At 33.9% G+C, this 20,098-nt stretch overlaps 1 non-coding gene across 1 annotated transcript; it reads left to right on the forward strand.

Annotated features, from left to right (window-relative positions):
• The first annotated feature begins 1,976 nt into the window (after positions 1-1,976).
• On the forward strand, positions 1,977-2,083 carry LOC139895387 (small nucleolar RNA R71). The gene has a single exon (XR_011775841.1). It is a non-coding gene; the product is annotated as a small nucleolar RNA R71 (small nucleolar RNA).
• The last annotated feature ends 18,015 nt before the right edge of the window (positions 2,084-20,098 follow it).

The raw sequence follows: 20,098 nt of genomic DNA on the forward strand, positions 1-20,098 counted from the left end.
CCATCAGTGGACACAAGAGGTAATATTGAAACATACCAATGAGATTGAAGTGGACATAGAATACGGTATGTCCAATAAGAGGAGAAGGTGGTTTAAAGGGAATGCTTTGTTTAACTTGAGGTATAACAAAGCTATCAATTTCTTCCACCTCCTTAATTTGTGCGGGTTGGTCAAATGGGTCCTCATTACTCCATGGTATGTATGTCATTATGTATTTGAGTGATTGTTTATAGGGTAGCCCTGACGCAATACCCGTCTTTCTTCTTTATGACTTTTGGTTGGTCGTAATGTTGTACTCTGGACATGGAGGTGGGACGATGTACATTGATGTCTCTAATATGGTAGCAACATTAACAACTACTTTGGTGCTAGAATCCTCCATCTATTTCTTCACATCCGGGCTCTCCATTTCAATTTCCTCATCCACCTCCTCGTCACTCTGGTCGGGAGTTTCAAGAATAATTGGTTCAGAGTGTTCTTCTAGAACGAAATCCTCTCCAGTCATTAAAAGATCAAAATAAGGTGGGAGTGAAGATTGGTTTGGTGTGGAGTTGTTATTTTTCTAGTCTTCTACTTCTATCTTCTTCTCTTCATTCTCGGAATAAGAGGTGACTTTTCTAGTGGAGATGGTATTTACTTCGTCGTTCCCATCAGAAGGACATACAGACTCGTCGATCGTGAAAGTGACCTCTTCTCCACGGGCTCTCAAGGTAATAGTCCATGAATAAACGTCAACGATCGCTTTGGCTGTATTCATGAAAGGCCTTCCGAGGATGATAGTGGTTTTCATGTCTTCTTTATAGTCCATAACCACAAAGTCGGTCGGAAAGAGGAATTTGTCGACCTTAACCATGACGTTCTCAGTTATTCCCTTAGGATATCTAGTGGATTGGTCAGCTAGCTGAATGCCCATTTTGGTAGGGTTAAGGTTTCCAATTTCGAGTTTCTGGAACAGTGAGTAAGGCATGAGATTGATGCTGGCACCAAGGTCAGCGAGAGAATAGATAGTACTAGATTGGTAGATAGAACAAGGAAGGGTAAATCGTCCGGTATCCCCTAATTTTTCAGGAAGAGTATTTAAGAGAATGGCTGAACAATCCGCGTTCAGCGGGACATTGGGTACTTCGAGTACCTTATCCTTGGTTGATAGGAGTTTCCTAAAATACTTCTTACTATGAGGATTTTTAGATATAGTGTCCAAAAATTTATCGTCAAGCTTGAAAGATTTCATCTTGTTATGTCTTTGCTTGAGATGGCCTGGGAATGGAATGGGTGCTTTCCCATTGGGTTTAGGTGATGACTCAATGACTACAACCGAATGGGTATTAGTTAGTTTCTTCTCCTTAGAAGAAACTGAAGGTTGGCTATGTGCCACCTTTGAGTCATTTTTAGGACAACCAAGAGAATCGAGACGTTGATTTAGCTGGCTTATTTGATTTTCAAGACTACTCAAGTGATTAGTCATGACTAAGTCAGTTGCGTCTTGTCTTGTTGTGATCATGTGGATGATTCGCAGTAGGACATCATCTGGACTTGTCTCTGGTGAGGTAGTGGGTTTAGTGGGTGGGTTGTGTGGATGAGCTAGGATCTTATCGGAGTAGACAACAGAGTCCTCACATTCAGCCTCGTATACCTTGGCCGGATGTGGGTTAGTACAATTCTGGCATAATTGCACTTGAGACACATGTTGCGGGAGTTTCTTTAGCTCTCCAACTTCTTTGATGAGGTTTTCTATTTGGTCCGAGAGAAATTTGATGGTTTTATTTTCGATAGGATCGGAGGCGAAAAGCAGTGTTGCTGATGAAATGTGCTCTTCCATGTTCCAATCGTGATGGTGCAAAGTCATCTCCTCGATCAATCTCCTCGCCTCGTCTGCGGTGAATTTCATGAAGTTACCTTGAGAAACAGCATCAAGAGTAGACTTGTTGTTCTAATTCAGACCTTTGTAGAAGTTTTTAATCTGATCAGAGCTCTCAAGACGGTGGTTCGGGCATCTTTGAAGCAAATGTTTGAATCTTTCCCATGCAGTGTAGAGTGATTCATCGTAGGCTTGTTGAAAGTTTACGATATCATTCCTAAGTCTGATTTATTTTGATGGGGGAAAGTACTTGATTAAGAAAGTTGTTGCCATTTCCTCCCATAAGGTGATAGAGTTGGGTTCTAACCCCTCGAACCAGGTTTTTGCATGAAGAGTTAAGGAATAGGGGAACAAATGTAGACGAACTACATCTTGCTCAACCCCGATTTGCTTATAAGAGCTGGATAGGGAGAGGAATCTATCTAGGTGAGAATTGGGATCGTCAATTGGTAAGCCGTGGAAATGGCAATGGTTTTGAATGAGTTGTATGATACTATGCTTAAGCACAAAAGACGCTCCATTAACCTCTGGATAGAGTATCGTTCCTCCTCGTCCTTCTAACGAGGGTTTGGTGATGTCAGCGAGAGTGACACGTGCGGCCATCGTTGAACTATCGGCAGGTAAGTGTGGATCTCGTCGGATGGGTACAATGTATGATATCAGATAGAAGAAAGGATGCGTTGGAAGAATTCTTAGCGGTCTAAGTAGGTTAAACCATCCTAAAGGTTCACAAATAAGGAAGTCCATTTTAAATGTTTTAATTATTCTATATTAAGCTAATATTATCTAACCTAACTACGGTAAACTAGTAACTTCTGACAAAGCTATTCTCAGTCAAAAGGGTCTCTTAAAAATTAACTAATCTAAACAGGCTCCAAATCGTACTACCACTCCCCGGCAGCGGCGCCAAAAATTAACTACTCCTATGATATGCCCCGAATCGGACAGTTTATTTATGCGGTGTCGTTAGGTCGCAAAACGTCAATTCAGGATATCAACGGAAGAAGTTGATTGTTTAATTTATATATGCTGGACCTAAATCTATTATTCCTTCCTATGGGTTAGCAAGGGCAAATATGACCTAGGCTCGTTCCTTGAGCGGTCGAATTTGAAACGGAGCTTATTCAGATAATTTAGTAATTAAGATTGGGTTTGTACACAATTTAGTATCCAAGACTAGTGGCCAGGTACACCTTGTGTGGAGAGGCAGGATCCTTTTGGTCCCAATAAATTGGCGACTGTTCGGAAAATCCAACAACCAAGTCCAACCGGTTTATTCTAGACACCACTTTATCCGGAATATCAAATTATGTAAAGGCAATAGTTGAGTTGAATAGTTTATATAATTGTAATAAAGATATTAAAGCAATATAATTAAAATAAGCTAGCTAGCATGCAACAGCTAAGGACAGAGAAGACGTGGTTCACCATGATTTAAGATAACGTAGTGTCGGGATGATTGTGACACACTCATTGGATAGATATACCTTGGTGTAAACACTAGATTCCCTACTAATTGATTTCTCGATTAGCATGTCACGAGGAACTAGGCTATCGTGATTCTGATCGGATGGACTATGCTCAACTCCCGACGCTTTATCCAATTTAAGGATATAAGCGGCCCATCTTAGATGCATACCTTGGGCGCACGAATAAAGTAGCATAGCCTTATATAGATAATATCCAACCTTTCTTAACACCTTAGTGTATCACCCAAGTGAGTGGCTATGATTGTGTTTCGAATTCCTTTCTGTCAATGGTTAGGTAATATCTAAGGGTTTGTAGATAAATTAGAACATCTGATAGTTCTCAGTCATCCTTAAAGATTTATAAGCTTAGTTTGTATTGTAGTGCGTTAAACTCACATTTATGATTTAAACCAGCCCTTACTTAAATCTACCCAATAAATCCCTTAGTTATCCACCATGTACTAGACTTATAGTGGTTCCATAGCTTCTAACTTGACCATGCTCAAGTGGTCCAAGAGTACATCAACAGTGTACTCTACTGTTGCAACAGTATTTTCTCGAGTCTTATACTCTTTAAAAATGTCTTGATCTGGTCCTATGGTAATTCCCCATGTACTTTGTAGTATTTTCAATGGGTTCATATCTTGACCAATCTATAAACACAGATGATGATGTAGCGTGAGGGTACGAAATAGTATTATTTTTAATACAAAATACTACAAAATATGACACAAGTTTTATTAATTTACGGATGGGATATACCTTAACCTTGCTACAACACTATAGGCAGTGTACCTAATCGTAGAGTAGTGTAGTTTTTAGTAAGTCCGGTTCGTTCCACAGGGAGCTGGTGAAGTTAACGCTATATTATTAAGTTTATTTGTAAAAATATATATATAAATAAGTAGTAGTATTATTATAAAATGGGGGTTTTACCGTTTAATGACCGGTTTGTCGATTTTAAGCGTAAAAATAAATGACAAAAATTAAAGTGCGTAAAATAAATTGCGATAAATAAAATGACAGAAAATAAAGATACGATGAGAAATATAATAAAAGAATTATGCTTATTTAAACTTCCGTAATCATGATGTTTGACGTGTTGATTTTAATTTATTACCATGGGTTAATTGTCCTTTGTCCTGGTTTATTTGATACATCTATCTGGTTTTTGTCCATAATAGTCCATCGGTCATAAATATAAAGTGCGAGTATCCTCGTCAAATTACCCTTATACCCGAAGTCAAATATTCCAACTGATTAAGGATTTAAACTGTGACGCAGTTATCACTTCTGTCAACAATTACACCAGTTATCACTGTATGTAATCCACCCCTGTTTTAATTAGTTTATGAATATTAATTCATCCACTTGATCAGAATGAATAATCAATTACCCAACCCAATTGATTAATTAAATGATTATAACAGATTCCATATGAACATCACTAAATAGGACAACCATAATCATTATTAATTATTAGGTTAATTAATTTGAAGATAGGTTCGACAGACTCCAATGAGTTGTCACTCAATTAGACAATACCCCCCATCTATTAATAGTCAATAGTTCAATTTCCACAAGTGTCGGTCTTTTGCCCAAACCTTAATTATGGTACAAAGCCCAATTACCCAATTTTAGTAATTAGCCCAACATCATGATTACTTCGTTTTAAATAAGCATAATAATAACTTAGCTACGAGACATTAATGTAAAAAGGTTGAACATAACTTACAATGGTTAAAAATAGCGTAGCGTTACACGGACAGAATTTCGACTTACACACTCAAATGATCTCTATCATAAATCTTATTATTATCATAATTTAAACTTAAAATTAAGATTATTGTTATATCTTATTACATTAACATTATGATAGAGATATAGAATATAGATATTGATAATTGATATTGATAATTGATCGAAGAAAAAAAGATCGGAAAAAAAAATTCTTCCTCCCTTTCATCGAACGTAATATAGCCTTTTATAGGCAAATTAGAAATTGAATTTTCATTTACGACCCCTGAACTATGCTCAATTAACAACTTTTTATTATTTAATATTATTCTTATTATGAATTATTTAAATATTATATTTTATTCTTGTGCATAGTTGACTCGTAATTTTTACACCGTTGCGTCGAGCGTTGAGAGTTGGTTCATGTCCCGGTTCCGGATTTTCGAACGTCCTTTCGTATAATTTAATATCTTGTACTTTGCGTTTTGTAACTTGTACTCTTGTCATTTTTAGACGTTCTTCATCAATAATTTGAACCTTTTTGATTGTATCTTGTACATTTGAGCTTTTTGGACGTTTTGGTCTTTCAAATCTTCGTTTTTGTCTTTAAATCTTCATTTTCGAGCGATTTGCGTCTTTCGTCTTCGCACTTATTTATTTAACTATTACAACTAAAAATAAGGAAATTACATTTAAAAACTTTACATATTGGAACGATATTGCTGCTAAATATATGTTCATTTGGAACACTATCAAATATCCCCACACTTGAGCGTTGCTTGTCCTCAAGCAATACAGAACTTGAAATAAAAACATACATGAATCACTTTTTTATTCATCACATTTTGTACATCAGTGATTTTGATATAGCGGTATAAACAATGACAGTAATGATGGTTAAAGGTGGGTGTGTCATCCACAGTTGCCTCGGGTTTAGGTCAACGACACTTGCAATCAAATAGCCGATTTACTTTCGGTTTCCAAAGCAAAGTGCACATTTGAAAGGTGGTTTACAGTCCCACATGACTATTAAAATGTAGATCCTTAAGGAAATTGGATCTTTATGAAAACATTTGATCTTTTTTTGAAAATTTAATCTAGCTTTTACCCTAGATAAGTTTTCCGGAATAACCCTTCACCGGTGTTTGCAAAATATTTTTGTGGGTTGTGTGGGTTTCAGATTTGAAAATTTTAGCTCAACACTTGTGGTTTTGTGTTACCCACTTGCTAACCTTGTATTAGGAAAGCAACACGTCCAGTTTACTTGTCCCGTATATTACCTTTCGGCAAACTACCGTCCGGTTGTAAAGGAAAGCGATGAACAAGAAACTGTTAAGGCAATGTCCCGTGACATGCAGATGATTATGGTCTTTTAATGTGTCGGATGCTAGAACTATCCTTGGTAGGAGCGATAGTAAAGATCATCCTATGATTTTTCGGTCTGGCACAAGGTCCTGTCTCCGACCATGCTATGCAACCACCGTTCTTACGGTTGACACCCGATTTGGTTCAGGTGACCTAATGAATTCCAGGTGAATTCCTAGGATTTTATGTTCAATGGTAATGAACGCATTGAAAATGGGTTTTCAGAAAACAAATCGGTTTGTATTTTTGATCAAAATATTTTCTCGTTCAAGCTCGAGTTTAGATATCATTGAATTCCATGAGTTTGAATTCTCAATCTTTAAGGTCAATCTCAAGGATTGAGTAATATCAGTCTTAAAAGCTGATTTTTAATCTTTAAGGAGATTATCCTTTCTGGGGATCTGATTCATTAGTCTTATCAAGCTAATTTGCACGGTGCCTCCCCATTGTACGAGATAAATCCTTCTCATGGTTAGGATAAATCTAACCACTTGGCGACCCTGTTTGATGCTGAGGTCCGTGGATTTCCTGCTGATTTTAGAGATGACTTTTCTAGATTTTTCGTCAACCTACAGCTGGTCTGGACGACAACTTCTTGACCTAAATCAAGAAGCGTGTGTCTTTTTCGGAAGACTTTACTTCCTTTTAATGATGGAATTGATTCATCGTGTAGATCCATCTCTTCTTTTCTTTCATCGGATAAAACAGTTGATTATCGTTCAAAACAAAAACACCTGCAATAACTTTACAGAAACATGTGATAGATAGTTTTTAATTGAATAACTTGGTACATTCTCCCCACACTTAGTTTCTTTCTTTGCCTTTTTATTCTCCTTTATTTCATTTTAAATGAATTCAAGCGTTTTAGGTTGTTTCTCAGTTTATGCCCTTTCCGAGGTAACGATAATTTCGGTATTAACACCTAGTTTTCACCGTTCATAAATATGTATAAACATAATTTTGACTTCATTTAATTGAAAATTTTTCAAATTTTCACAAAATTTGGCAAATAAACCAAGTATAATCCTGAGAGAATTTATAACCCTTCCCCACACTTAAGATCATGCAATGCCCTCATTTGCATGAAATCAGACTATAATTATAAATTCATGAGAGTGATTAGCATAGAAAAGTGATTAAAAATACCGAGTTTGCAAACATATTGTTATTTCACATTTGATTTTTTTGCGTCTTGTCAAAATCAGTAGCTTTTGCTGAACTTCATGACAGTCTTTGAAAGTGCGCTGTTTTACCCTGTTTTGTACATAAGATAAAATACAAACATATATACATATTTTTGAAGTTTGGTTTATAACCCCACTTTTCAAAAATTTATAAAGTATAATATTTTTGGCATACTTTAAATCAATAAAATTAAAAATAATGATAACAAAATTTGTCGCCCCGCCCTCGGGTAAAGTAATTTCGGCTTAATGACCTAGTCTTCAACTCACTACGAATTTTAGAAATCATTTTTTTCAACTTAATGAATTAAAGTAAATTTTGTTTTTTAAAATTCACACAAAACTTAAATTAAAAAAAAAATATTAATTTTATATAAAACCTACAAAACAAAAATTCAGAATGGAGGGAGAAAACTAGTTCTTTAGTGTCTGCTAGCGGAAAAGACCAATCGGATTCCATTCTCGGAACTACACGAGAACAGAACAACTAACTCCAAACAGCATTATCTTTTTAGAACATTTGAATCTCCCCACACTTAGGTAGCTGTGGTGTTGAAATTGTGATTAACTTCATCGTCAATTTCTTTTGGTCCATAATCAACTTGCCTATCTGTGACTTTTTCTTTAAGCCAGTGCCCGGCTTCTTCCGTAATATCCCAAAATTCAACTAGTTTCGCCTTTTCTTTAGGCGACAGATTGGATGCTAACCGGTTACATAACTTAAAGTTCCCCTTACTTCTAGCATCGATAGCCCGTTTAAAAAGTTTCTTCATTGAACTGTTAATAACGGGGTCATTTAATTTCGTATCAACAACGGGGTTCTTTATTATCAAGTCATCATTAGGTGTTACTTCATTTTCCCCACACTTAGGCGTTTTATTATTATTAAGCACTACCGTTGGAGTTGGTAAAACCACATGGTTCTTACCAATTGTTTTTACTGGTTCAACGGTTTTGGTTGGTGGAGATTTAGTCTTTCGAATCATAAAGGTGATCGATTTGTCACCACTTTTAAGTGTCATTCTTCCATTTCCTACATCAAATAACGCCCCGGTGGACGCTAAGAATGGTCGACCTAAAATTAGAGGAATGTTTGGGTCCTCTTCTATGTCAATGACAATGAATTCGACTAGAAAGGTTAAATTGCCTACTTGAACGGGTAGGTTGTCAGCAATTCCAACTGGGTGCTTAATGGTTTGATCAAAGAGTCGAACACTCATATCCGTTGGACTTAACTTACCTACACCTAATCTCTTATATAAGGAAAGAGGCATAACACTTACACTCGCACCTAAATCTGCTAGTGCATCATACATGACACAATCACTAAGTAGACAAGGAACAATAAATTCACCCGGATCACCTACCCTAGGTGGAGGTTTTGGTGGAACTGTCTTCACCGGGTTTATATTTACGGCTTTTGTTTCTTGCACTTTCTTATTCTTTTTCTTCTTCTTCTTTCCAGAGGTATCACAATCTTTATTACCTATCACTTGCTCATACTCAACTCCTTTTCTTGGAAACGGGATGGGTGGTTTGTATGGTGCCACCATTGGCTTTACATACTCGGGTGGTGGTGGTGTAACTTCTTCATTGTTACTCTCATCTAAAACCTTTCCATCTTCCGGAGCTGGTTTTTCAGAATTCGTTGAAACCATATTAACATTCTCATTCCGAGGATTTACTTCAGTATTACTCGGTAGCTTTCCTTGTTCCCTCTCACTCATCATGCTAGCAAGAGTACCTACGTGTTTTTCTAGATTCAAAATGGAAGCTTGTTGAGTTCTTAATGACTGATCAAACCTCTCGTTCGTTTGGGTTTGAGTTTCAATAAATTGTGTTTGAGATTCAACTAGCTTAAATACCACTTCTTCCAGATTTGACTTTTTCTCTTCGGTTTGTTGTTGTGGTTTATATAAGCCAGGTCTTTGTTGATTGAAAGTGTTGTTTTGAGTTGGTTGGTTATTCGGACCTTGTTGGTTATACCAGTTATTTTCGGGTCCTTTTGGATTGTAAAGAATGTTTTGATTTCGATTTAAGTTTAGCCTTGGCGGTTGATAATTATTTTGATAATTATTTCCAGGCCTTTGGTTCATATAGGAAACATTCTCTCGTTGTTCCAATGTTGGTTCAATGTGACAATCTTTCAATAAGTGTGGTCCACCGCATAGCTCACAACTGATTCGTATTGCGTGAATATCTTTATTCATCTTTTCCATTCGTCTTTCGAAAGCATCTATTTTTGCGGAAACGGAATCAAAGTCAGGGCTAGAATCGGCTCTAGCCGCTTTAGATGATCGAAAGATATCTTTTTCTTGGTGCCACTCATGCGAGTGGGAGGCTGTGTTATCAATAATTTTGTAAGCTTCAGTTGCGGTTTTCTTCATAATGGAACCACCAGCTGTTATGTCGATGTCTTTTCGTGTGGCGATGTCTACGCCTTTATAGAAGATTTGTACTATTTGAAAAGTATCTAATCCGTGTTGAGGACATCCTCTCAACATCCTTCCGAATCTTGTCCACGCCTCATATAATGTTTCATTTGGCTTTTGCGCGAACGTAACAATTTCTCCTTGAAGTCTCACGGCTTTAGATGCCGGAAAGAATCGTTTAAGAAATTTTTCAACTAAAACATCCCATGTGTCAATCGCCCCTTCAGGTAACGATTCTAACCAATCTTTGGCTTCTCCCTTTAAAGTCCAGGGAAATAACATGAGATAGATCTGCTCATCTTCCACTTCTCGGATTTTGAATAGTGTACAAATTCTTTTAAACGTACGAAGGTGTTCGTTAGGATCTTCATTCGGTGCACCACTGAATTGGCATTGGTTAGTTACCATGTGTAGAATTTGTCCTTTGATTTCATAATCTGACGCATTAACTTCTGGCTTAATAATGGCGTGACCTTGGCCCGTGCGTGCGGCTCTCATTCGATCTTCCATACTTAGAGGTTCCGTTACTTCCATAATTGAATTTGTTGAATACGAATCACTAGAGGACTCTGATTTAACGGTTTGTGGTTCAGGAGGAATAATTAGTGGTTCAGGATCTTGGAATTGTCCTTGAATATGCTCCGGGTTCTTAATTGTGAAGTCGGGTACAAAAGATGGATTATCGGAAATTTGAGTTGGAGTTCTTGTTCGACTAGATGACGATTCTAAAGAAAAATCAACGGCGGCGATATTCGTTAAACGATGTCTTGATCGAGTTACAGGTGGTGAACGTACAAAAGGTGGTGAACGTCTTGCTCGGTGCATTCACTGAATATCCTATTAGTTTTAAAAAGGAAAGAAAAATTATAATAAGTTATCCAACCAATAGACTTTTCTGATTTTGCCCACGTTTCGAATAGCCAAAAGATGCAGCAGAGGGGCAGGATTCGTTTGGTCTCAATATAATTGAGGACTGTTTGGCTCCAATAACCCGGTCCACGTACAAATCCAACTATTACTACGAACCAGAAAATTTTGATGTCTATCAATTTAACCACTTAAAATAAATTTTCGTAATTTTAAGAAATTTAGAGAAGAAGTAGAAAAAAAATTCTAAGTCCTAAAAACTAGAATGGCGAGAAATAAGAAAGAAATAGATTGCGCGTCGAAAAATGTCGAAAAATAAAAAGGTCGAAAAATAGGCGTCGAAAAATAAAAATAAGAAAGTAGTGCGAAATACGGCGTCGTAAAATTCTAAAGCACCTAAAACTTAGTCTAAGGAATAAGCACTTAAGGGATTTTACGGCAAAGCCTAAAAATTCTAGAAGTAAAAATAACTATGGCAAAACTAAACTTAATACTAAAAGTTGCGAATATAGTCTAAAAATCTAAAGGTAATAAAACTAAAAAAACATTTTTTTTTTATAGACAAAATTTTAAAAATATATATATTTTTTTTTTTAATAATTTTTTTTTTTTTTTTTTTTTTTTTTTACGTTTTTTTTTTTTTTTTTTTTTATTACGTTTTTTTTTTTTTTTTTTTTTACGTTTTTTTTTTTTTTTTTTTTTTTTTTAAATTTTTTTAAAAAAAAACGATTTTTTTTTTTTTTTTTTTAAAACGATTTTTTTTTTTCTTTTAAAAAAAAAACGATTTTTTTTTTTTTTTTAAAAACGAATTTTTTTTTTTTTTTTTTTAAAAAAAAACGATTTTTTTTTTTTTTTTTTTTTTAAAAAAAAACGATTTTTTTTTTACAAATTAATAATTTTTTTATAATTATAATTTTTTTTAAAACTTTCTTTTTTTTTTTTAATTCATTTACTATTCATGAATAGTAAATGAAAATAAATTAATTAATTTACTATTCACATGAAAGCGACATGATAGCAATTATTAATTATAAGTTACATAATATACCCCTGAAGTATTTAATAAATACGACTTTTTTTTTTAAATTTACGTAAATTTGATTCTTAATAATTGCTACATCACCAATCAGACTCGCAATTTTTAACTTGATGTGTAACGATTTTTTCGTCGTATTTATTCGTACAAGGATTTTATATTTTTTTTTTTTTTTTATTTTTGCAAATATAAATTAAAAATATAGCGTTTTAGTGCTCCCCGGCAGCGGCGCCAAAAACTTGATGATGTAGCGTGAGGGTACGAAATAGTATTATTTTTAATACAAAATACTACAAAATATGACACAAGTTTTATTAATTTACGGATGGGATATACCTTAACCTTGCTACAACACTATAGGCAGTGTACCTAATCGTAGAGTAGTGTAGTTTTTAGTAAGTCCGGTTCGTTCCACAGGGAGCTGGTGAAGTTAACGCTATATTATTAAGTTTATTTGTAAAAATATATATATAAATAAGTAGTAGTATTATTATAAAATGGGGGTTTTACCGTTTAATGACCGGTTTGTCGATTTTAAGCGTAAAAATAAATGACAAAAATTAAAGTGCGTAAAATAAATTGCGATAAATAAAATGACAGAAAATAAAGATACGATGAGAAATATAATAAAAGAATTATGCTTATTTAAACTTCCGTAATCATGATGTTTGACGTGTTGATTTTAATTTATTACCATGGGTTAATTGTCCTTTGTCCTGGTTTATTTGATACATCTATCTGGTTTTTGTCCATAATAGTCCATCGGTCATAAATATAAAGTGCGAGTATCCTCGTCAAATTACCCTTATACCCGAAGTCAAATATTCCAACTGATTAAGGATTTAAACTGTGACGCAGTTATCACTTCTGTCAACAATTACACCAGTTATCACTGTATGTAATCCACCCCTGTTTTAATTAGTTTATGAATATTAATTCATCCACTTGATCAGAATGAATAATCAATTACCCAACCCAATTGATTAATTAAATGATTATAACAGATTCCATATGAACATCACTAAATAGGACAACCATAATCATTATTAATTATTAGGTTAATTAATTTGAAGATAGGTTCGACAGACTCCAATGAGTTGTCACTCAATTAGACAATACCCCCCATCTATTAATAGTCAATAGTTCAATTTCCACAAGTGTCGGTCTTTTGCCCAAACCTTAATTATGGTACAAAGCCCAATTACCCAATTTTAGTAATTAGCCCAACATCATGATTACTTCGTTTTAAATAAGCATAATAATAACTTAGCTACGAGACATTAATGTAAAAAGGTTGAACATAACTTACAATGGTTAAAAATAGCGTAGCGTTACACGGACAGAATTTCGACTTACACACTCAAATGATCTCTATCATAAATCTTATTATTATCATAATTTAAACTTAAAATTAAGATTATTGTTATATCTTATTACATTAACATTATGATAGAGATATAGAATATAGATATTGATAATTGATATTGATAATTGATCGAAGAAAAAAAGATCGGAAAAAAAAATTCTTCCTCCCTTTCATCGAACGTAATATAGCCTTTTATAGGCAAATTAGAAATTGAATTTTCATTTACGACCCCTGAACTATGCTCAATTAACAACTTTTTATTATTTAATATTATTCTTATTATGAATTATTTAAATATTATATTTTATTCTTGTGCATAGTTGACTCGTAATTTTTACACCGTTGCGTCGAGCGTTGAGAGTTGGTTCATGTCCCGGTTCCGGATTTTCGAACGTCCTTTCGTATAATTTAATATCTTGTACTTTGCGTTTTGTAACTTGTACTCTTGTCATTTTTAGACGTTCTTCATCAATAATTTGAACCTTTTTGATTGTATCTTGTACATTTGAGCTTTTTGGACGTTTTGGTCTTTCAAATCTTCGTTTTTGTCTTTAAATCTTCATTTTCGAGCGATTTGCGTCTTTCGTCTTCGCACTTATTTATTTAACTATTACAACTAAAAATAAGGAAATTACATTTAAAAACTTTACATATTGGAACGATATTGCTGCTAAATATATGTTCATTTGGAACACTATCAACAGATAATTAATTACCTTTATAATGCCGACTTTATAAAAGGTTTTAATCACGTTTATTGGTGGAAGGACAATAATAACGCGGTTTAATATCATAGGCAGAAAGTAACTACGAAACGATAATCATCCCTAACTAACATTATTAAATCATGGCAAACAATCAAGTAATTACTCACACATCATGGCAACAAGCATTTCTAATATTAACAAATCACAAACATCGAACAAGAATATGATAATAAATTAATAAATGAAAGGATAGATATTACCGAATAATATCGGCAGAATAACACTTGTATTTCTTCATAATATCCATAGCGTTACAATGCTTGATAGCTTCTACTACTAACTACATACTATTCGCCTATTGATCACTAGAGAGCGACAATAGAGAGATAATTATTTTCCTAATCTCTGTACTTTTCTCTCTCTAAAATCTAGAGAGAGAAAGTAGAGAGAACTAATCTCATATAGATCACTAGAAAGCGACTATAGAGAGATATTTGAGAGAGAAGTGAAGAATTGATGTGTGTTGAAATGGTGGGATGAAGCCCCCATTTATAGGAAATGTTTAGTGGCAAAATTGTAATTAAATTGCTGAAAAACCCTTGGCAGGCCGTTTGGCAGGCCGTTTTCCAAGGCCGTTTTTTATGCCCGTTTGCCAAGGCAAGCCGTTTTTGGTGCCCGTTTGCTGGCAGGCCATTTTTCATTATGGCAAGCCGTTTGGCAAGAGGTTTGCTGGATCGTATCTTGTCTTTTACCGTTTTCGCTCTAGAATCTTCGTTTTAGCTCCGTTTTTGACGATTCTTGCGCCCACGCGTTCGTAATTGAATATCCTACAAAGGGAGATTAAGTAAATAAACTTTTCCAAAATTTATAAAATAAGTTATTTAAACGCGAGTTAATCGTCTTAGCCGATTTTGCTCGTTTTTCCTCGTTTTTCATCCGTTTTTAGTAATTCTTGAAATATAGCCTTTGTAATTACTAAATCCACCAAATTAACCAACAAAGTGATTATTTTGGCGATAAAGTTTGGAACTTTATGGTTTTAGGGCTCAATATCGGGGGTAAAAACGTGATTTTTTTGGCCGATATCAAACATATATACTCGAGCACTAGACATGGATACACTATTTAATATATAAAAGAAAAGTTATGAATGCTCACGTATCAATATTGTGATTCAATATTGCAGAAAAGTACGCGGACGCAACGAAAATGATAAACGCTAGGTTGACCTCACGAACAATACTCCTAAATAATACCCATAACTTCCATAGCTATAACCCATAATTTCCTTAGCTCTAACCCGTTTGAAAACCCGTTTTGTAAACATGCGAGCAGAACCTCGTCGTAGTATTTTATGTATAATAATACTAATAATAATAATAATACTAATACTCCTAATAATAATAATATAATTAATAATAATAATAATAATAATATAATAATAATAATAATAATAATAATAATAATAATAATAATAATAATATAAATATATATATATAGATACGAGAGAGATAGATGAAATATATGGATGAATCGAGCAGAACGAACGAGCTTTTATAGACCCAGTTTGATCCCCACCATCGCCGCGATCGCGGAGCAAATGGGCATGAGAGGCTCGCGATTGCGGAGCATCCATCTCCAGCTCACATAGGGATGGCACTCGCGGGTAACGGGCACGGGTTCTATATACCCGCGACCCGCCTATCGGGTTTTTTGTTTTGCACGTTGAAACCCGTTACCCGCCCACGGGTAAAAACTTTTCGCCCATGCCCGTGACCCGCGGATATCCGTGACCCGCGGGTAATAATAATATACAACTTTTTATTAGAAAAACCACATTATTTTATTAATTATAAAACTATATGTACAAGCTATATGCATAATGACATGAAAATTTAGTTTTTTACTTGTATATAATATTATATTTTAATCATTATTCATATACTAGTAAAATAGCTTTTAAATTTAATAATTGTAAGTACTAATTAGTGCGTAAATTAAAAAAAGTCTCATATATTCACGGGTCGGGTTTTACCCGCGACGGGTATTATATACCCGCAACCCGCCCGCAACCCGTCGGCGGGTATACATTTTTACCCGTACCCGTGCCCGCGGGTAAGATTTAATAATTTTACCCGCCCATCGCGGATCGGGTACCCGCGGGTCACGGCTTTTTTCTCGCCCATTGCCATCCCTAAGCTCACACTTCGTTTGTTTGTACCTTGCCGACGGTTTTATATTAATTTTATATATAAATATATATTTAATCTATATAATTATATATATATATATATATATATATATATATATATATATATATATATATATATATATTATATTCTCTTGTATAGTTGACATGTAATTTTAGTTCCAATGACTTTTACGTTGACGCTCGACTAATGTCCTGGTTCCGGTTTCTCAAACGCTATTTCGTACGCTTTAAAATCTTGCACTTTATGCTTCGTGATATGTACATTCATCAATTAATAGGGTTAATTCATCGATAACTTATATTACTCGAAATGTAACTTGAACGTTCGAGTGTTTTGGTCATATGCTTCTAAAAATCATCGTCTCGTTATTTACTAATATATATATATATATATATATATATATATATATATATATATATATATATATATATATATATATATATATATATATATATATATAATATTATTTTAAATCAAAACGTTTTATAACTAAGTTAATATAATATTTTATCACATTGTAAGATATATATATATATATATATATATATATATATATATATATATATTTTCATTTATAAATATAAATTTGTACATGTTATATATAATTGAAATATTTATTTAATAATATAATATTTTAGTTTTTCACAAATAATTATATTTCAAAGTTCATTATATAATTTAAAATCGTTTCGAAATTATTATTTAGTAATACTTTTATCTTTTTGAAACAATAAAAATATATTTGCAAATTTATAATACAAAGCTTTTAATTAAATTCTTCAAATTTTATATTCATAAACAAATTATCTTATAAAATGTTTTAATAATAAAGTTCTTTTTAAATTGAAAACGTTTTAGTACGTTTGAAACTAAATCAAATAAAGTGATAATTTCGTTTTCCAGAACTAAATATATTTAAGAATCATTTTGTTAAAATAATGGAAATCGTTATATCATAAAATGTTTTAGAAAAGTAAAATTATATCTATTCATAATAGCTTTCAATTTTTTTTTTTTAAATTACCGTTTGATGTTGAAGCGTGGGATAAAGTCCAATGGTTAAATAGACGTATGAAATCATCTTAATGTAAAACGTCGATTTACTTAACTTGTTGATATCCAACATCTAAGTTATTTACACTCCACGTTCTTACTTTCACAATAAATAAAATGAAAGCTAAAATAGTTATCTTATCAAAGTCACGAGGAAATATTGTAAAGCATGACTTGGAAATCAAACAGAAATCTCCACTAACATTTGTCTAACTTTCGTCAATTGACACATTTGTTCTTACTTGAAAATCACTTTACCATTTTCTGAATATTGTTAAAAGTAACAGATTTCTTAAATCATAGTGGACCTCTCAACAGAGACCCGTAATCATATCACAATGAATCTTAATAATTCAATCATTTGATATTATCTTTTTAATTCCGTCGATTAATATTTTATAACAAATACGTTCATGTAAAGTATTATACATCTAATACCTTGTTAACGTTTTCAATTAATATAACTATATATATATATTATATATATATATATATATATATATATATATATATATATATATATATATATATATATATATATATATATATATATATATATATATCTATATCTATATACACATAAATGTTCGTGAATCGTCGAGCATAGTCAGAGGGTAATTGATTACATGAATATAGTTCCAAAATTTTTGAGACTCAACATTACATACTTTGCTTATCGTGTCAAAATCATATAATGATTAAGTTTAAATTTGGTCGAAAATTTCCGGGTTGTCACAGTACCTACCCGTTAAAGAAATTTCGTCCCGAAAGTTGATCGAGGTCGTCATGGCTAAAAATAAGAATATTATTATGACAAATATGAGTTGATACAAAGGGTTTTATCATGATTGAGAAATATGGATAAAATAATTCGATTACTCGAAGCGTATGAGTGAAGCTATCGTAAAAGAGTGAAATGAGAATATAGGGATTCGTCTTATCTTTTGATGTCATCACGGTTGATCTCTGGATTAAAGAAAATCTTTTTAATCTATATAAGATTTGGTTCTTCAGCGATTAACGGAATTATGATCTTCTTCGATTTAATGCGATAATCTGCCTCGATTTCCTTGTCTGATATTTTACTTGAAATTTACCCCCTTTCATTTCCTTATTTTCCCAACTCTCATCTTCTATACTTCAATTCACACTTCTAAAGCATTCGTCAATATGCTTAATTGTGACGCCCCGTACTAAATCATCATGTACGGACCATCATCAACAGGATCATTACAAGGTTAAGTACTATATGCGTTTTCAAAACAGAGTTTGCATTCATTAATAAAAGTGACGTCATAACATACGTCAATTGTTTTACAAATCAAAGTATGCTTCACTGAGTAGAAGCATTAAATAAGTGTGCGTGACCATAATGGTCGTTACATAACATAAGTTCATAAGTAAAAAGTTTGAATGCAACATAAGTAGTCATGCGATAACAACTCTAGGCAGCGGGTTCTACAGCACGACTAGTAAGATAGCGGAAGCGACTTCAAGCACCTGAGAAAATACATGCTTAAAAAGGTCAACACAAAGGTTGGTGAGCTATAGTTTAAGTATAACAGTAATGTAAGTAGGCCACGAGATTTCAGTGCTACAACGAGCGTTTCAAAAGTATGTAAAAGTATATGCTTAACCGTGGGCACCCGGTAACTAACTTAACGTTTATTGTACCCCCTTAAAGTGCACTTGGCAAGTGCGTATAACCTCGAAGTATTAAACACTCGTTAAATGCTAGCGCTACTAGCCCGAGTGGGGATGTCAAACCCTATGGATCCATATCTAAGATTCGCGTTCACGGTTCAAAAACCAATGATTAAACGTTACCGAGCTAAAGGGAATGTTTCTGCCGTTATATAACCCACACATATATAAAGTTTAAGTACTCGTGCCTAGTATGTAAAACATAAAATCCGCATGTATTCTCAGTTCCCAAAATAAGTTAAAGTAAAAAGGGAATGCTATAACTCACAATGATTAGTAGTAATGGTAAGGTAGTAGTCGGAAAGTGGTGTGCAAGTAACGGTCCAAACGTCCTCAACCTAAGTCAAATAGCACTAAGTCAATAAGTCGTCTCAAAAGGTTTACAAGTACGTAATTAAGGTCATAAGGGTCATCATCAATCATCATTAAACAAAAGGTAACAAGTAAGACTCGTTTATGAAAGTCGTTTAAAACAAAGGCTGACTTCGGTCAGTCACCACGGCCTCTACCCTTACTGAATTAAGGTGAGACCAGTGGTCATGGCTCCGTCTATGAGTCCCTTAAGTGTGGTAAAATTTACAGGAGCAAACTCGTCTTGGTTTGACCGTGGCGACGGTCTAAGTGCGAGTAGGTCAGAAATTTCTGCACAACGTTAAAGGACATGGTAACGATCGGAGGGCCATAAATCCTAAACCGTAACTCGGATTAAGACGAGTCCTATATGAAAAGTTATCTACTCGAAAAGTTCTATCCAAAAATCAAGGTTAGAACAGCCCAGGTCTACTGGTCTGTTCCAGAAGCATCAGGTCAGTAGGTTTTGGACAGAACAGTGGGTTTTGGAGAGTTCCGGTTGTCTCGGTGCTTGATGTTCATCACGGTTCTCATCCTTGATGCGTATAGCTTCAAGTGTACAACTCGTTGATGTGTTAACATCATTTTGACCAAGGTTTGTCCATCATAACTCAAGTGCAAGTGTTGTAAGTGTTTGATGAACCAAGGTTACATGTAAGTTTATGAACAAGTTCATGAACACTAAGAAAGATCACAACCAAGTGTTGGATCCATGATACTTGCACCAAAGTGTAAGCTCTTGTTGGGTTCATGTCC

Source organism: Rutidosis leptorrhynchoides, chromosome 2 (genome assembly GCF_046630445.1).
Source record: "Rutidosis leptorrhynchoides isolate AG116_Rl617_1_P2 chromosome 2, CSIRO_AGI_Rlap_v1, whole genome shotgun sequence".
Lineage (NCBI taxonomy): Eukaryota > Viridiplantae > Streptophyta > Magnoliopsida > Asterales > Asteraceae > Rutidosis > Rutidosis leptorrhynchoides.